Source organism: Rhinolophus sinicus, linkage group LG01, assembly GCF_036562045.2.
Source record: "Rhinolophus sinicus isolate RSC01 linkage group LG01, ASM3656204v1, whole genome shotgun sequence".
Lineage (NCBI taxonomy): Eukaryota > Metazoa > Chordata > Mammalia > Chiroptera > Rhinolophidae > Rhinolophus > Rhinolophus sinicus.
The window spans coordinates 9,398,543-9,413,825 of record NC_133751.1 but is presented as its reverse complement, the minus strand read 5'-3'; positions in this window follow the sequence as shown (position 1 = coordinate 9,413,825).

The window sequence follows — 15,283 nt, the reverse complement described above, 5'->3', positions numbered from 1 at the left end:
CAGCGTGACCTGTCTGACAGAGTTCAGGGCCAGTTCCTGCTATACACGAGGGGTGCCAAGAAGAGCAGAGTGCAGGGAGTGAGGGCGTACTGGATGGCATAGTAAAGTGGGGGCTCAGCTGTAGGAACAGGACAGCCAGCATGTGTTAAACTTGACTCTGTGCAGGATGAAGTATCGGGGAGGACAGCACACCAGTGGTGTTGCAATGTTGTTCTTTCGCACAGCTGAGGACCCAGGAAAGGAAGATGTCACCTTCGTCCACACAACACTAGCATGCAGAGGCTAGCATTTATCTGAAAGTTTGAGCTGTCTTCCGCTTCCCCCAGAATGTTTGTATTTCAGGCCCCTGGAAGGAAACAATGCTGAAGGGACCTCTAGGTGGAGGGTATGTGGGGGCAGAAACGGCAGGGACCTATGTCCCAAATGGAACCCAAAGCCCCAAGTTTGAGGCTCCTCAAGTTTCCAGCTTAGGCCCCTTTTCCTTCTATTCTCTCTCCCTAGGGACTCAGCATAGCCAAAGGCTTCAGGTGCCACCCGGGCAGGGACAGGTTGATATTATTGACCACCCTCCAGACAAAATCCCTACTTTGTCCTGCCAACAAATGTGTCTTGAGCACCCTTTATGTGTCAGGCGTTGTATTAGAGGCCGGGATTCAACAGGGTTTAGACCAAGCCCCTTCCCCGGGGGGCTTGCATTCTGCTGCTGCCAAAGGCATCTCAATTCCTTTATGTGGTGAAGACTGACCCTCATGGAGCCAAGCACTGTTTTATATGCTTTACGGGTATAAATGTGTTTCATTTCACAACAGCTCTGTGACATAGGGTTATTACTTCCCTCCTTCTCCGTTAAGACAACTGATACAGAGGTTAAAGGACTTGCCCGACATTGCCTAGCTGGACTGGCACAGCGGGCTGGAACCCAGGCTGCCTGATTCTAAATGCCACACTCTCAGGATGCTACCACACATCCTGTTTTTTGCCCCAAACAAAAATTGTGATTTCCTTCTCTCAGTGTCTCCTTGAATGTCACCAGTGTCCATCCGATGACATAGAACAAGAACTCAGGAGTCACTGTTGATCTCTTCCTCTTTCTTACCCTCCTCGTCCATACAATCACCAAGCCTTGCTGATTTTACCTTCTAATTTTTTCCTCAAGAGGCAGAAAGGTATACGGTTTTGGTCACCATTGAGTCCCCAGCCCCCAGCACATGTAATGACCACTCTATACTGAGTGAATCAATGAACCCCACACTCCTCCTTGGCTTGGAGAGGTGGAATCCCCTACCTTTGGATGCATGATTTCGGTCTGGATGGAGAATGAGAGTCCAGGGGCAAGTCATGACTGAGATGGAATCACTTGTCAGATTGGGTAGGTGGAGCCAAACCAGATGAACTGATTTAGATAGATAGATAGGTAGATATATAGATAGATAGATAGATACATACATACATACATACATACATACATAAATGATTTCAGCACCTGACGTGGGGAGCAAATTCATGCAACCTACATCTGTTTACTTGCCCATTTCTCCAATCAGAATACACGGCGAACAGTTATTAAACACTTCCCACATAACAGGCAGGTTTCCCCTTGCTTCCCATGTACTATCACGTAATACTCGCCATAACCCTATGCCTTAGGTATGGTTATGTTACAGGTAGGGAAACTGAAGCCCAGAGAATTCAGTTACTTGGTCAAGTTCACATAGCCATTAAGCTGTGGGACCTGGGTTTGGATCCAGGCAGTCTGGCTTTGGCACCATGTCCTTAACTACCAAGATCTACTGTCCCTAAAGTGCCACCTTTAGTGAGATCTGCCCTGTCTGCAGCTCCCCAGGACAGCTCTTCCCTGAGAACCAAGCATTTGTACTTCATGGTCAGACTCTCTTGGATTCAGTGGGGGATGCCCTTCCCAGGATGGATCTCAAGTGAGATTCCTTCTCTGGACCAGAGATGATGGTCCCAACATGCGTGTCCTCAGGACACTCAGGTTATGGGCTAGCAGGTTCCACCGTGGGCATGGAGAAGCAGAGAACACTTGTCTCCAGAGAGACAAGATGGGTGTGGGGACAAAGCCAGGAGTGCAGTTTCCAGGCTCTCGGCCTCACGTGGAAAGGTGCTGGCTCAGGTAGTAAATGGCCATCATCTGTGATTGGATGGCCATCAGCTGTGGCTAGTTGGCCGTCAGCTGTAACCAGTGAGCCATTGGCCACTAATATAACTGATGTGGCTATGCTAGCTGAAAACGGGGGCTAGCAAGAAGATGGTGGCTGGCAAGCGCAGATTGCAGTTAGCATGGCGGAGTGAAGATTGCGGATTCTGTGGCTCCTGCTTCCTGTGTCTACAACCCAGCCGCCAGCGAGACAATAGTGGTATGACTCCCCTAGCTATGGCTCCGTGGGTGTTCCTTTTTGGCCTCACCATGTCCTGCGTTCTTATGTGGGGAGCAGGAGCTGAGACCCCGTATGACACCCTGCATGACAGACTTTGTAAATCCTGGAAAATGTAGAGCTCAGAATAGATGAGCTGACTCAAAATAAGAGTAAATAAGAGTATTGCTATATTTTATTGTTTTTAACATCTTGGAAATTGGGATGCATCCTACATTCAGTGGCACCATACAATTATATATGGTGGTATTTCTTCTTCCTTGATGACAGTGAAATAACGTTGTATCTTACAATTGAAGAAATCTGAGATCCCATGAAATTTAGCATTCCTTTTGTTGTAAGGTTAGGGTTAAGTTTTTAATCATCGTGATAATATGTGTGTTAAAGAAACTGAAACATTGAAGGAAACCTAACATATTAGAGAACTTAGCATATTAGACTCATGATTTTAATTTGAGATGTTTGAGGATAAAATTAATTAAGTTTGTAGATAATCTCTGAAAGTTTATTTACTGGGATACAGTCTAACCCTAAAGTACAGTGGCTCAAAGATTATAGAAGTTTATTTCAGTCTCATGTAACAGTCAAGTAGTGAGTGGTTTAGAGCTGCGGGCCAAACAGCTTTGCTATATGAGGTCTCCTAGGTCCTTGGCTCCTTGGGACCTGCCGTGGCCTAGAGTGTCTTCTTCACAGCATGGTTGATGTTGGCTCACCACCACATCCAAGCAGGGTGGGAAAGAAGTGAGTCCAGGACAAGTGTCTTAAGGAGATGATCTGGTTTTGGCACACATCACATCTGCTCTTGTCCCATTGGCCAAAGTTGAGTCACATGGCCACAGCTAGCTGCAAAATGTAATCTATTATTGGGTGGACATGCGTCTAGCTAAAACTCAGGAGTCTTACCTAAAGGAAAAAGGGGGAGAACATTTGGCCATCATAAATCTTCGGAAACTTCATTCATTAGATTTATTAAATTTCAATAATTGCTAAAAAGTCCTAGAAAAATTTTACTTGTGTTATACATTTGCCATATCAGGTGTTTGAAGTGTTTTAAAGAAACAGATGTATTTTAATTTTAAATGCATTTAAAATGTTTTAGAAAATTAAATGTTTATAAATAGGATTGATTACTTAGGAGGACTGACTATGTTAAACTTAAGAGTCAATTCAGGGTGGCCAGATGGCTCAGTTGGATGGGGTGCAAGCTCTGGACGATAGGGTTGCCAGTTTGATTCCCACATGGGCCAGTGAGCTGCGCCCTCCACAACTGGATTGAAGGACAACTACTTGGAGCTGATAGGCCCTGCGTAAACACGCTGTTCCCCAATATTCCACAATAAAATTTATTTAAAAAAATAGTCAATTCAACATTAATACGAGAAAAAGTGAAAGTGATTAATATTATTTTAATGTAAAGATTGCTAGACATAAGAATAAGATTTGTGAGTTTAAAACATGAAAGTCTTATGAAAAACCTAGGGTTTAAAATATTACAACTTTTCAGATTGGCTTCTTTTGTTAAACAATATATATTTAAATTTCCTCCATGTCTTTTCATGGCTTGATAGGTCATTTCTTTTTAGTGCTGAATATTACACTGTCTGGATGGACCACAGTTCATTTATCCATTCCCCTACTGAAGGACATCTTGGTTGCTTCCAGGTTCTGGCAATTTTGAATAAAGCTGCTATAAATATCCTGTGCAGGTTTTTGTGTGGACATATGTTTTCAACTTCTTTGTTTAATAGCAAAGAGCATGATTGCTGGATCATATGGTTTAAGAGTATTTTTAGTTTGTAAGAAATCATCAAACTGTCTTTCAAACTTTTCTTTCATGGATGGTGCCTTTGGTGTTGTATCTAAACAGGCTATACACTGTACTGTTCCAATTATATGACTTTCTAGAAAAGACAAAGTTATGGAGTCAGTAAATAGATCAGTGCTTGCCAAGGGTTAGGGAGGAGGAAAAGATAAAAAGGTGGAGCACAGAAGATTTTTAGGAAAGTGAAAATACTCTGTATGTTACTGTAGCAGTGGATACATGTCATTATACTTTTGTCCAAACCTATAGAATGTACATATACCACCAGAAATGAACTTTATGTAAACTATGGACTCTGAGTGATGATGTATTAATGTAGGTTCATTGATTGTAACAAATGCACCACTGTGGTGGGGATGTTGGTAATGATGGAAGCAAACCTGTGTGGGGGCAGAGGGCATATAGGAAATCTCTGTACCCTCTGCTCTGTTTTGCTGTGAACTTAAAACTTCTTTAAAAAAATAAAATCTTTAAAAAATATTGCAACTTTAATGCCTTGAGTACTAATTTAAACAAGTAACTGTAGGTGATCCTCTACAGGTAAAAACCTTTTTTACAGATATTAAAAAAACTCAAGTGACATGCTTAAGAGACTTAGGATGGGTTTCTGTTACTTACAACCATGAAGATCTTGAGGAAGAAGGTTCCTTCCCAACCCCACTACATCATGTTTGTAGTCTGTCTCAGTGCCTTAGATCTCACAGCTACATTTCTAAATTCCATTCCTCTTATGACAATCCTCCACACATGCATGGGTGGAGGAGACACCTACTGGGATGCCTGTCTAGACTCCCTTCGGCTACAAACAACTTGTCTTCACCCATAACCCCCCAAATCTACAACATTCAGAGGTAGCTACTGCTACCTCTGAAGTCATAATGATATGACTTCACTCACCCTTTAGATTTGGCTGATTGGTCCAAGGGTAGAACACTAACCCAAGCAAGGCTAATGAGAATGCTAATTGAAGGAGAGCCTCAGACTAGCACCACGTGGATGGGCGGGTTATATGCAGACCAAGGAGCTGGGAATAGCCATTGTCTACAGGATCAGAAAAAAGGGTCCTTTCAGAGAGAGAAGAATTAAGCTGATGAGCAAAGAAACAGAAATAAAAGATGGAGAGCATCCTGGTTCTAGGCTGTTCCAGAGGCCAGTCAGCAGCACATTGCCTTGAATCCTGAGAGACACCTGGTCCACTTATAATAATTCATCCCTCCCTTCTGTTAATCAAACTAGTCCATTTCTATTATTTGTAACCAAAAGAATGCTATCTAAAATATGTGAAAGTACATGCAACTCATTGTGTGAAGCAAACCTGTGGGTTTTGTTTTCAAAAGAAATAGCTGCTCGGTTGTCTCAATTAGAGGAAATTTCCACTGTAGATCTGACCTTTGGGTTATAAGTACAGGGACTGGTTGGTCCAGGTGTGTGTCCTAGTAAGTCTATGAAATTGAATTTAGCTAAAACTCAAATCTTAGAGTAACTTTGGCCTGATAGTCGTCATTTGCTAAATACCCAACATAGAGTGTAAGAGAGATACTGCCAATTAACCACTTGTGACTTGTGTAGCCTCTCATTATACTTAGAGTAGTTTATCAGAAGATAATCAAATTGCATTACATGGTCTATGGTAGAAACTGCTGGTTTACCATCCTCTCCCAGTTACACCTACATTTTCTGGGCCCTCAGAAAGGCAATACCCCCATATACCTTTGGGCGCTTCTCATCTCAAGGACACAAGACTAACAAGACTAAGTTCTGACACATGGAAAATGAGTGGAGGTGATGAGTGCAACTTTCAGAACACTCCTTAAAAGGAATGCCCTAAGACTTTTCTTCCCTTTTCCTTTCCTGCTCCTGGTATGTGAACATGGCACTGGAAGCAGGAACAGCCATGCTAGACCACAAGGTAGAAGCCATGTGCCATAAATGGAAAGCAGCTAGCTGGAAAGAGGCTGGGTCCCTAGTCCCACTTACGTTTAGAGCTTTTCATGTGAGAGGAGTAAATCATCTTATTTAAGTTGCTGTTAGTTTGTCTTTTGTTTCAGTAGCTGAACCAGTATTCTAATTATAACATAGTCTTTCCATGGAAAAACAAAAACGAATGCCTGTTGCCTACAAAAGGTATTGTAGCCCAAAGCAAGACTTTAAATTGGTGACATTCACTCATTCAACAAATATCTCCTGAGTCACAAAGGTCTGACTGAACAGCTCCGCACCCTTAGAACTAGTGTTCTGGCGGGTGCAGCAATCCATCTCGGGTAAGGTGAGAAGTGCCCAAAGGAACATGAGGGCATTTAGCCTAGGGAAGGAAAGGGATAGGCCAGAGAGCTGCCTTCAGACAAGGGAAGAGCTCACGTAGAAGAGGGGATAGACTTGTTTCATGTGGTCCCAGGGGACTGAGCTAAGGCCAATAGGTCTATGCAGGGAACTATTGCATTAAGAGTTCTACTGACTGAAGAATTCGATGTCAGTCAGCGTTCTTGGCTTCAAGCAACAGAAACAGACTTTAGTGTCTTAGGCAAATATGAAATGTATTAGAAAGATATTGGGGGAATCACAGAATTGACCAGCAAGCAGAGTACTGGCCAGCAACCACAAGTACTCCAGAGGGCTGGTTAGCATGAAGCATAGCCACAGCCATGAAACAGGAAGGCTCTGGTGAATGTGATAAATTAATGACCTCTAACTATTCCTCTTGTCACGGGGTCATTTACTCTGGATTCAGAATCATGGGAGAGAGTCTGACAGTTGTACCTGCATCGTCTTCTGTTCCCTGGCTGAACATGGAGTGGAGTAGGGGAAAATCTATCCATGTTGGCTCTGCAGTGGGAGTCAGGCACCACCTCCAAGAGGAACCAATCTCCTATCAGACAAATTTCCAGTGCTACTTCTAATGTTGCTTTCAAAACCCATGAATCTGTGACCAGCGTCTTAGGGATTTGAAGGGATTTGTCCATACAGGAGTTATCTACTTTGCACATTCCTGTTGCATATGCTCATACACTCTTTGCTGAATGATTACAACGATGAAAGACTCACTGCCTCAAAAGTTCTTCTTCATGTTAAGGAGGAAATAAAGGCTGGGAGTTTAAACTCTCTACCTAGTACTCAATACCCTCCAATTTTGGTGCCACTTTTGAAAAGTCCTATGATTCTTTTACGGAAACATTTCTTCCTGTCAAACTTATTTCCTCAATGTCACCATTCTTTGACCCCACCCAAACATCTTGTGTTTATTCTCTTTCCTCCTCCCATGTATCCAAATGTTATCCAGGGTTCACATTCCAGCTCAAATCCCACATTTTACATGAAATCTTCCCAAACCATCCTAGCCCAAAGTAATCTCACTTTGGAAATTTATTTCTGTGCTCTTCATTAAGCAGTGAATCACTCTCTTTTTATATATTTTCCATTTTTTTTTTACAATTGAACTTAAATCCTATTAGACATTTTAATTTTAAACATATTTATATCTTCTCTCTCTACCTAGATTATAACTTCTTGAAGGCTATTTCTTATCCACATCCAAAATTCTTTTCACATAGACTTTTTTCTTTCAGCTTAATTGATATGAATACCAGAGGTGGGTATGGGCTCGACATTCCATCCAGGAATTTGAGGAAGGGGAAATAGGGGAAGAAGAGGGTAGAGGTATATCAGAACAATGACCTAAAATGACTTTCCTCAGAGCATAATAATGATGTAAATGACTTATATTTTTACAGCTTTTTTGAGGTATAATTGATACACAATAAATTGTACATATTTGAAGTATACAATTTAAGTTTTGACATGTTTACATCTGTGAGACTATTACCTTAACCAAGATAATATATATATATACATCACTCCTCTCCCAAATTTCCTCATGCCCCATTGTAACCTCTCTCCTTCACTTCTACCTCATACAATCACCGACCTGTTTTCTATCACTATAGTTTAAATTTTCTAGAATTTTATATAAATGGAATGATTCAGTATGTACTTTTTCCCCTTCTTTCACTGAGCATAATTGAGATTTATTTATGTTGCCGAATATATCACTAGTTCACTCCTTTTTATTGCTGACTCGTATTCCAGTGTATGGGCATACCACAGTTGTTTATCTGTTGATTGTCATTTGAGTTGTTTTCAGTTTTTGCCTACTACGAATAAAGCTGCTATGAACATTGTGTACAAGTCTTTGTATGGACACATGTTTTCATTTATCTTAGGTAAATACTTACCGTGTTTCCCCGAAAATAAGACTAGCCAGACAATCAGCTCTAATGTGTCTTTTGAAGCAAAAATTAATATATGTATTATATTATATTGTATTGTATTATATTATATTATATTATATTATATTATATTATATTATATTATATTATATTAGATCTGGTCTTATTTTGCTATTATATAAGATCCGGTCTTATTTTACTATATTATTTTACTATAAGACCGGGTCTTATATAATAGTAAAATAAGACCGGATCTTATATAATACAATACAATACAGTACAGTACAGTACAGTACAATACAAAAGAATACCGGGTCTTATATTAATTTTTGCTCCAAAAGACGCATTAGAGCTGATTGTCCAGCTAGGTCTTATTTTTGGGGAAACACGGTAGGTGTAGAACGGCAGATCATACGCTAGGTCTACCTACAGCATTTTAAGAAATTGCAAAATGATTGCACCACTTTGTATTCCCATCTGCAGTGTATGAGAGATTCAATTGCTCTATCTCCTTACGAATATTTGGTCTTGTCTTTTTGTTGTTGTTGTTTATTTTATTTATTTATGTATTTATTTTTAAGGATTTTATTGGGGAAGGGGAACAGGACTTTATTGGGGAACAGTATGTACTTCTGGGACTTTTTCCAAGTCAAATTGTTGTCCTTTCAATCTTACTTGTGGAGGGCGCAGCCCAGCTCCAGGTCCATTTGCCATTGTCAGTTGTGGGGAGCGGAGCCCACCATCCCTTGCGGAAGTTGAGGAGTCCAACTGGCAACCTTGTGGTTGAGAGCCTGCGCTCCAACCAACCGAGCCATCCAGCCTCCTGGGAGCTGACCGGCAGCTCAGCGACTTCACTACAGATGTGGAGGGTGCAACTTGCAGGCCCATGTGGGAATCGAACCGGCAGCCCCATTACCCAGAGCCAGCGCTCCAACCAACTGAGCCACCCCTCTGCCCTGGGCTTCTCTTTTTAATTTTAGCCATTCCAGTAGGTATGGCTACCATGTAGTGGTATCTCATTGTGGGTTTTTTTCACTGTGGTTCTTTTTTTTATTAGTTTCAGATGTACAAACAACATAGTAATTAGACATTTATATACCTCACAGAGTGATAACACTAATAAGTCTATTACCCATCTGACACCATACATAGTTATTACAATGTTATTGACTATATTCCCTATGCTGTACTTTATATCCCCATGACTATATATTTTTTAAATTATAGTTGACATTCAATATTATCTTATATAGTTTCAGGTATACAGTGTAGTGGTTAGACATTTATACAATTTATGAAGTGATCCCCTTGATAAGTCTAGGACCCGTCTGACAGTATACATAGTTTTTACAATATTAACTTGCATTTTCTTGATAACTAATGATGTTGAACAACTCTTCATGTCCTTATTAGTCATCTTCTTTGATGAAGTGTCTGTTCATGTATCTGAGCAGCATCTTTTCACTTTTGTCATGTGCATGTAAGAAGGTAGGATTCATGTGCTGATGGAGTAAGCACAAGTGCTAAAGGAATACAAATGAGGTGCATCTGATCCAGACTTCCATGGTTAGGGTAGGCTTTCTGTGGAGTGGTGGTTAAAACTGAGACCTGAACAGAGCATTAGCAAGTTCACAGATACTACTGATGGGAGGGCAAACCAGGGCCATCACTTTGGAAAACTGTTTGGCATTACGTAGAAAAGTTGAAGTTTTGCGTACTCTGGGAGATAGCATTCCACTCCTAGGTGTAGCCCTTAGCGGAACTCTTTGCATGTGTACACATATATGCACTGTATATATATGCACATGTATGAGAATGTTCCCAGTAGTATTATTTGTAATAGCCACTCACAGATGAAACAACCCACCTTCAGCGGCAGAATAGATAACAATGGTTTAGTTGTACAATGGAATGGTATCAGCAATGAAAATAAACGAACTACAGCTACACTCAATAACTTGGATGAATCTCAGACGAAATATAGGGAAGGGAAAAAAAGGAAGACACTCATACAACATTCAAAGAGCAGACAGAAATAAGCTACTGCTTAGGGAGTAGCTTAGGGGGTAGATGGTACGACCGTAAAGGACAGTGGGGAGGAGTGGGGTTGTGTTTCTAGAGAGGCATGAAGAGGATTCTGGGATATGAGATTCTGGGCTGCTTGTTAAATAATTATTCTTTAAATTCTCCATATGTGTTTCATGCAATCTTTGTCTGTATATCTCATAATTTAAAAATAAGCGGAGAGGGAATAAAAATAGGCTAGGTGAAGGAAGTGGAGTGTTTTTGAGGCAGAGGGCAAAGGGCAGGAGGGAAAGTGCGTGCAGAGGTCAGGGGACTTGCAAACAGGATGGTGTGGCATGCTGAGGAGTGGCTAGAGGGGTGGAGGCAGACAGACGCCCCTCCGGGGTCATAAAAGTCTGTTGAGGAAGTTGGACCTGACCTTGCGGGCAGTGGGGAGCCGCTGAGGTATTGAGGCTATGGGGAGACTGAACACGATTCGCATTTTCAGAAAGATGCTTCAGCCACAGTGGAAGGATGTGAATCGCAGTATCCAGGGGAGGGGCAGTAGGTGGTGAAAAGAAGGGTTCCTGGTCCTAGCCTGTTACCTGTGGCACTTAACCATGGGCTCCTAGCTGGACTTAAGTTTAGTAGCTCTGCCTTCAAGGTCAGAAGCTGGTCTTCCTCACCATCAGACAAACTGCCTTGTTATGCTGCATCTAGGGACTTTTCTTTTCTTTCATTCTTTTTTTTTAAATGAGAGTTTATTGGGGTGACAATTGTTAGTAAAGTTACATAGATTTCAGGTGTACAATTCTGTAATACATCATCTATAAATCTCATTGTGTGTTCACCACCCAGAGTCAGTTCTCCTTCCGTCACTATATATTTGTTACCCTTTACCTTCATCTACGACCTCCCTCCCTACTTGTCTTTTCTTAATCACTGAACCGTTAATAACAGGAAGAGATTCTCCTATCTAGTTGCTCTCTAATGTCAACCAGGCATATTATTGATTGACAGTAAAGTGTCATTCTTGGTCCCAAAAGCAGTCTCATTGAGATTCTGAATGTTTTGGCGCAAAAGGGAAAAGAAAGAAACAAAACGATTTTTAAATAGTTGATCATTGCAAAAGTTAGTCCTTTGTGGGAATTGTTTAATAATAGCATTGTATGTAATGATTCGTTATCATAAAAATGACTTGTTCCATTTGCAATAATATTAGAGAGGAGCACTGGTCAACATAGTTATTTAAAGTTTTCTTAGTGGGTGCATTTAATATTAAGGTCAATTGTGGACTTCTTTATTCAAGCTGGGAGCTAAATTCCCAAGATATTTCCTGCATACTCACCTAAGGTCTCAGTAAACAGGCTGAAAGTTCAAGATGGTTTATTGTGGGAGGTATCACTTCCTAAGATAGCTCCCAGTTATCTTGTAATTTTAATTGCGTGTAAGGAATGTTCTTTTTTTCTTTTTTTGCAGCACAGATAGCTGCTACTATTATTGCCATTATGTTTATTTTTTAAAATAGGGGCAATTTGAAAAAATAGATACTATCTAATGGTAAAATATTATATCCTGATTTGATACATTCCAAAGTATAAAATCTTCCTCACAGCTGCTTTTGAGGGTTTGGCTTCCTACCAGATACCTTCTCTTTTGCAAACGATTATTTACTTCCTAAACATGTTCTCTGCTGGAATCCCCTCTGCCTCCCTGTCACCTTCTTCCTTAGTGAAAGGAAGTTCAGTGAAGTTCAGATCAAGGGCACAACTCTGTTGTCAAGGCAAACTTATCGCTGAGTCAGTGGGGGCTGCAGAACTATGGAGTGTAATCTAGCACCTCTGAGCTTTGCTCCTTTTACTAAATGTCTGTTCAACCCTGTCTGATTACAATGAGGGCATTCTTCCCGTGTGGATCAGCAGAGCCCCGGCATGATCCTCACGGAGGACTGCACTTGGAGATGATACTTGTATGACGACCTTTCCAACAAGTGTTGACTGGCGGTGTCATGATACCCACTTTTCAACATTCTTTGGGGTGGCCTGATCATTTAGGTGGTTTAGGACTAAATGTCCACTTCAGGACTATCACCTTCCATCTTTCGGTTAAAGCCCTGAATAGGAACACTATTCAGAGCAATCTTCTTCACAAGATTATAATCTTGCTGTGAAAATATATGAAGGTAAAACATGTGGAGAAAAAAAAATACTAATACATTGAGTGGTAATACAAGCTTTATGAATTAGGAGCTGAGGAAATACCACCTAAGGGTGTGACCAGAACAAAGGAAAGTCAGTCCAGAATGTTTCTTGAGAAGAAACCCAGGAAACCCAATGTTTCTTGAGAAGAAACCCAATGTTTCTTGAGAAGAAACTTACCTCACTAGCTGCTCCTCAAACATCCAAACAGTCGCCAAATCCTACAGACTCTATCTCCTAACACCCCCTCCTTCAAGCTCCACTAGCTTCCACCCCCTCTTTGGCCTTTGCAATGCCCTCCCAGCTTGTCCCTGCTTGCACACTGGCCCCCTCTGAATCCATGCGAACCTGATGCTCCCACGGTTCAGGCCTCACCCTGAGTATTTGCCCCCTAGTTTACTTTGCAGGGTGCTCCCCCTGCCTTTGTTTAGTGCCTCTGCCCAGGAAGCCTCGGTCCCTGGAGCCTCCTGAGGTGCTGTTTCATTCTCCTGCAACCCCTCTCCAGCTCACGGCCTCTGTACCTTTTACTAAATCTAAAATCCTGCCACGTGTGTTCTTCTGGATTTTGCACTTGTGGAGAAAGAACGTAAAGCTGTTTAATACTTCCAACACTATTGAAATTTAACATGAAGAACACTCGTGGTCCTGCAATAGGCCGTGGAGGACACTTTATATTAAGGTTAAAAGACAACAAAACAAAACAAAAAACTCCTTTAATAAGTGAAGATGCAGGAAGTAAGTATTTTGTTTTTTTAAAGTTAGAAAGTGATACAACATAGTAAGCATTTCTTTCCTAAAGAAGTTATTGTGGTAAGAAGAACATCTCTCACAAACATCCCATCCTTGTGTTTTTTTTTTGCAGGGGAGAGAAGGCAGGGGTGAAGGTAAGAGAACATCCCATTGAGGCAATGTTTGCTTTACCTTTTATTTTTCTTGTAAGTGGGGCCCAAATATGATCTCCCTCTTCCCCCATTACCCCAAAACTTATTTATTGACCAAAATTAGAAAAATCATTTGTAAATTGGTGGATTAAAAGAGAAGAAAATGTTTAAAGAGCCCCCAAAATGTCTGACCTAGGAATACATGGTACGTGCAGTATTTCATTCTGCAAGACGCAGCCAACAGCACATATGGGCATGGACTGAGTGAGGTCGGTCAACACCAGCTCACGTGATACCTAAGGCTCACTGAGAAGACAAAAAGAACCCAAGGCAAGTTAATATGGCTGACAGGGCCTAAAAGGGTGGGTGAGGGTTTTGTAGGGGGTTTAGGAAATACCAGTGGGTTCACTAATAAATCATTTAAAAACAAAATACATTTGAAATGTTGTGACATGGGCCTGGGCCATCGGCTGAGGAACAGAGACACAGCCAAGCAGTGGGAGGATCTTATTGGTCCAGGTCCTGGGAGCAGTTGGCTATGGCCCAACCCCAGGTCTCCATGCAAGGAGGGGGCGTGCACGTTCCCAGCAATGGGGACTCACTCTTACCAGGGAGCAGATGACAGGCTGATAGAATGAGGACTGACAGCTTAAATTATGACTTGGTTTGACAATGAGATTATGTTCTCCATTAATTGGAAACGTTCACATTTCTTCACTTTCTGAAGGTTTGTATTTAGAGACACAAAGTTACATAAGCAGAAATGATGATCTGGGTTTATCTCACCTCTTCCCAATGATATTTAGAACTCACCTTTTAGAATACTGGAGGATCGCCCTCCCAATGGGTGTATTCATTACAATAAAACGGGCATCATAGCACATACCGTGTTTCCCCGAAAATAAGACCTAGCCAGATCATCAGCTCAAATGTGTCTTTTGGAGAAAAATTAATATAAGACCTTTCCAGTATTATATTTATATAATAATATAATATAATACCGGGTCTTATATAAGACTGGGTCTTATATTAATTTTTGCTCCAAAAGACGCAGTAGAGCTGATGGTCCGGCTAGGTCTTATTTTCGGGCAAACACGGTAGCACATGGCTAGGTCAAAGAATCTGGTAAACAAAGTTGTTTTTTTTCTCTGAGTTGTGCCAGCCCAGGGGTGTATGGCCTGGGATAAATAATTTACCTTGTTTCCTTATCAGATTCCTTATCTGCAGACTAGGAGATCACTTATTTTATACACTTTCCACTTTCCACCTGTAGTCTTACAGTAGACTGGGATCCTGGTAGGAAAGACCAATTTAAAGTTCTTGAGAGCCAAACTCCAATGCACTTGGAAGACAGGAGCTCAGGTGATGTGAAGGTTCCACCTTAAATCCTGCCGCTAGGATTTTTCTTTGCTTTGGAGAACAGCCGTGTTCAGGGACAGGAAGGGAAAACAAAGCTGGAAAAGGGGACCCAGGAGGCAAAGGAGAACTTCAAGAATGCAGGGTCCTGGATGTCAAAGAAGAGTGCAGAGGAGTCCCTGACAGCGCTACCTGGGAAAGAGCTACTCGCTGGGTGAACAGGAGGCGACCAGTGCTGAGGGCATGGGTGAACACAGGTGGCAAAGGCTGGGAGGGGATGCAGTTGGATTGGACACTTGGAGAAATGTGGCTGTAAAAGAAAGAAAAATGACAAGTTGAGAAGGCAACAGGGTTAAGATAAAGCTTTTTCTCCTAGAAGAGACCCAGGTATGCTTCAAGGCAG